Source organism: Cottoperca gobio, chromosome 22, assembly GCF_900634415.1.
Source record: "Cottoperca gobio chromosome 22, fCotGob3.1, whole genome shotgun sequence".
Lineage (NCBI taxonomy): Eukaryota > Metazoa > Chordata > Actinopteri > Perciformes > Bovichtidae > Cottoperca > Cottoperca gobio.
Window position 1 is genome coordinate 17,273,556 of NC_041376.1, and position 5,000 is coordinate 17,278,555.

General features: G+C 42.4%; 1 protein-coding gene across 5 annotated transcripts in view; it reads right to left on the minus strand.

Moving 5' to 3' along the window:
- The window catches only part of ralgapa1 (Ral GTPase activating protein catalytic subunit alpha 1), an 81,885-nt gene that overhangs the window by 8,969 nt on the left and 67,916 nt on the right, over window positions 1–5,000 (minus strand). The window lies entirely within an intron of this gene.

Consider the following 5,000-nt stretch of genomic DNA (forward strand, 5'->3'; position numbering starts at 1 on the left):
TAAATGGAAACCAGGACTTCAACTGTCCATCTATTAGAGATAATCTCATTGATAGAATGACATTTACCCTCTCTTCCTTAGTCCTACTCATACATCCAACCATAATGACAGACATATGCAGCCGTTATAGTCTCTCGGACACACACACACAACTCCGTCCCATCATCTCCCAATAGCATTAACATTTGCTCAGTGAGCTCCAATAACCGAGGATTTTCAATGAGAGCAGTGTGTGTGTGTGTGTGTGTGTGTGTGTGTGTGTGTGTGTGTGTGTGTGTGTGTATTAGATAGGAGTGGTTGTGAACAGGCACGATGTGTGTATGTAAGTGCATGTGTCCCTGTTTGAGTGTGTGATGGGATTAGGCCAATGAATCTTCTGAATGAAATCTGTGTGTGTGTGTGCGTGTGTGTGTGTGTGTGTTGTGAATGGGTCGACCCTCTGTAATAGCTCCCATGGGTTTTCTATTGGGTTAGAGAGCCGCTCTATGAGCCTCAGAAGGAGAAAGATTCAGGTCTAATGGTAACTGATCCAGTTAGAGACAATGATAATAACAACAATATGGCTCCCTTAAAGTGGAGGGACAGACTGCGCTGGCAGAATTAAAGAGAAAGGAGGGAGGGTGGAGAAGATGGGGGGGAATGAGTGGAAAAAGCTAGCAAAGCACAGAGGAAGAAACTTAAATAAACTTTTCACAGATGACAGTTTGTCAAACATTTTTACTGAAATCAACAACTCAATTTCACATGAACTTCAAGGACTTTGAGATCTTAAAATAGCAGTTATTGTTTAAAAAATTCTCGCTTATCATACTGAGAAATTAAAAGGAAATGAAGGGGAAGTAGTCAGAGGTGCAAAGAAAGCGAGATACTGAGGGAGGAAGAGAACTTGTGAAAAGACAGGGTTGGAAGCAGCAAGGGTGAAGAGGAAGAAGGGTGAGAATCCAGCAGCAGGTCACAGTGGAGGTGAAAGGGGAGGACAGCGGGTGAGGATATTTAAGTAACAACGTGATGCGGTGTGTGTGAGAGCTGAGAGAACAGTCACACGCACACAGAGCGTCAAAACAGAAACTCTCACGCCGAGCCTCTGTGATCTCGCCGTTTGCTTTTTCCCGCTTCCCTGCATCGCACTTTCCTCTAAGGTGATCAAATGTGTTTATGCAATTAGGAAAAATAACCGTAATATATTCCTGCAAACAACCCATAATTATCTTTGTATCCTATTCAAATACTGTGTGGTTGTATGAAGAAGCAGCTCGGGGAAACGGTATCTGCAGGTTTGAAGAAATACAGTGCCTTATGAAAGGCCACTCATCGCCGTCATTTCTGAGAAGGTGAAAAGGTTTACAGGACACCTGCGGGAAAGCAAGAAGTCTGCAGAGGCAGGGGAAACTGAAAGAAAGAACAAGGACAAGAGGGAGAAATAAGTACACAGGCATGGTGCCACTGCTGAGATAAATGACAGGAACATCACTTTACTTTTCTTCACTCGGTCTGCCTCCTATATAAATCTCTCCATCTCTCTTTCTTCCTCTCAGCGTGGCTCTCTGCCTGTGGCCTCCTGTCCCTGTGTCACAAACAGCAGCTTCCCACTGGCATGGGGCAACATCAGGACAGGGCATGCAAACAGCATATCCTGTTTGTACGTCATCGGGTTCGCGTTAATTTAAGTAAGTGCAGGAATATAAGAGGAATATTCAAGTATCATCTCATCATCTTCACTCATCTTCCTCTTGGTACAAACCGGTCATTGACGTTACTTTTGTGCATTTCTGTTGCCAAAGAGCAAATGTTAACCTCTGTGGATTAAAGGTGCCGACAGATATCACAGCTCATGCTATCTATAAACTTCTTCTTTATTTATTAAAAGAAAAATGCTCAGGCAAAACAAAAACTGCAATCCCTTTTTTGCATAAAGGATTTTTACAATGAAACACTGGCTGGCTCACTTGTTGGTGTTGTTTGTTTTTACCGTTTTATGGGTACTAAAGATTTGATCTATTTGAGGGTGAAAGTTCATTCTTGACCTTGGAAACCCGTTTAGCAGCAGGTGTGGAGTTTTCTATTGTGTCACTTTTTCTTTATTGTCATTATTTAACTGTCTTCCTGTAGATTGAATCCTGTTCTGTGAAGCATTTTCTGGTGCATCTCTGAATGACATTATTGCTAACAAAACGTACAAACCAACAAGGTGATCGAAGAAAATAGACTTGCATTTGCATTCGCACACCTCTGCCCTCATCCCTCCCTCAATCCAAAGGGCAGTCGGCGCTATGAAATTTACTGTAATTGAATTTGAGATGGATTCTCCTCATTAAGTCATTAACAGAAAAATATCTCTCTTTCAGAGAGAGAAAAGGAAAGTAAAGAAGGATAAATTATAAAGGGAGCATAGAGGGATGGAAAAACGCTGGTGTGGGAGAAAAAGGAGGAATCAAAGCAGAGAAAGATAGAGATGAGAAAGATAGAGGAGAAAGATAGAGAGGAGAAAGATAGAGAGGAGAAAGATAGAGAGGAGAAAGATGAAGGAGAAAGATAGAGAACGATAGGGAGGAGAAAGAGAGAGATAGTAAGGGAAAGAAGAGAGGAGAAAGATAGAGGTTACCCCCTTCTTTCTCCCGCCGCGCTGCCCTTGCGGGCTATCGCGCGGCGACACCTCGCGCTGCGCCCGCTCTCGCCGCCCTCTCTCGGGCTCTTCTCGCGCTGCCCCCTCTCCTCGGCTGCCCCTCTAGCGCCCCTCTCTCGCTGCGCCCGCTCGCGCGCCCCGTGAGGAGAAAGATAGAGAGGAGAAAGATAGAGGAAGCAAGATTAGAGAGGAGGAAAGATTAGAGGAGGAAAGATAGAGAGGAGTAAAGATAGTAGAGGAGAAAGATAGAGAGGAGAAAGATAGAGCGGAGACAGATAGAGGAGAAAGATAAGAGAGGAGAAAGATAGAGGAGAAGATAGAGAGGCGAAAGATAGAGAAGCAAGATAGAGAGGAGAACGATAGAGAAGATAGAGAGGAGAAAGATAGAAGGAAAGATATAGAGGAGAATGATAGGAGGAGAAGAAAGATAGAGAGGAGAAAGATCGAGGAGAACGCTTAGGAGAGGAGAAGATAGAGAGGAAAGATAGAGAGGAGAAAGATAGAGAGGAGTGACAAGATAGAGAGGAGAAAGATGAGAGGAGAAAGATAGAGAGGAGAAAGATAGAGGAGAAGATATAGAGAGAAGATAGAGAGGAGAAGGATAGAGAGGGCAGAAGATTAGAGAAGATAGAGGAAAGATAGAAGACAGATAGAGCGGAGAAAGATAGAGAAAGATAGAGGAGGAGAAAGATAGAGAGGAGAAAGATAGGAGAGAAGATAGAGAGGAGAAAGATAGAGAAAGAAGAGAGGAGAAAGATGAGAGAGAAAGATAGAGAGGAGAAAGATAGAGAGGAGAAAGATAGAGAGGAGAAGATAGAGAAAGATAGAGAGGAGAAAGATAGAGGGCGGATAAAAAGGCTCTTTTGTATCGAGTCAGAAACTCATTTTCTTGTGCGTGTCTGAAAAGAGAGGAGAGAGTGAAGTGTTTGTGCCTTCTCCAGCTCTTTCTCTCTCTCTCTATTTCAGCCCTTTTCTCTCCCTCTCTCTCCCACAGCGCAGTTCATTGTAGCGGTGTTCGACTCCTGCGATCACTTGAGACTGAGGGAGACTGGAGGAGGAGAGGAGGCGAGGGGAGGAGAAAGGGAGCTTGTTAGCGCATTAGGGGCTGGGCCCACCGCTGTGAAGTGTGTGTGGGCCGATGTTTGTGTGGAGGATTGCGTGTCTGTGCGTGGAATACGGTGTGAACGTACACTTTCCTTGTGAATGTAAAGCCTACTGCGAGTGTTGAACCCCACTGACTAATGGGTTAATATATATTTTATTCTAATTGTTATTTACATAACGACCTATCATGACAGATTGACAAAATGTGGCGTTTAAATGTACAGTTTAACAATTTATTTTAAATTGAAAGTAAAAATTCAATAAATGGTCATAACAGTGACTGAATCATTTAAATAAAAGTCGGTGTCAGACATAACTTTGTTTTCTTATACTAGGACGGGTTAAATACAGAGTCTAAATGTCACTCTGTGTGCTGTGTACATTTTTGACGATAAACAAAATCCTCCATTTTCCATTAAATAAGGTAAATTTCCCCGTTGTGGGACTAATAAAGGATTTCTGATTATCTGGGGCAAAGGGCTAAAAAAACTATCCCAGATGCTCCCTTAACTCCCTTGTTCATTCAATATCCTGACTCTCTCCGTCTGACACACACTCAATATTTACATACAGCAGATTCTCTGGATGTAAATATAAAACAGTGGATTTTCAGAGGACGATGTACAGCCACACAGGCAAGTTATTGTCCCTGACATGTGTGGACTTCTAGTGTAAAACGGCTTCATTGACAGCAGCTGTGCTGGTGAGAGAGCAGATCAATAGCCTTTGAGTGAGAGTCCTCTCTGCTGTTAAAGTGGAGCCGATAATGTCCAACATTACTTTCAGCCCTGCTTATAGTTCACTAACTTTACTGCTGATCAATATTACAGATGTCTTTAAACTCATCTGTGAAAAAAACCTACTGCTGCATTAGTGAACAGACACATTTAAACAAAACTATTCAACCTAAAGAAAAGGCTGGCATTATTCTAGATGTCATATAATCCCACAACGACCAAAACCAACAATGTGTTTCTCAGAACGTCTGTTGCACTCCAAACACACTGAAGACGTAAACACGTCACAATCCATACTTTCATTATATTAAAAGACAAAGTAAACTCAGAAAACTGGGAACTGTAGTGAACAAATATTACTCAAAGGGGAATAATTAGTGCATTTGTTGGGGATTATTTTCAGCTGCGAATTAATACACATTTGGTGCTTGAAAAGAATATTTACGGCAGCAGGATGGTGTATATTAAATTGACTCAAAATATACTGAAGCTCCCATGTTCATAGTATTAAAGGAAGGAAAGGGACATGTCCCCAG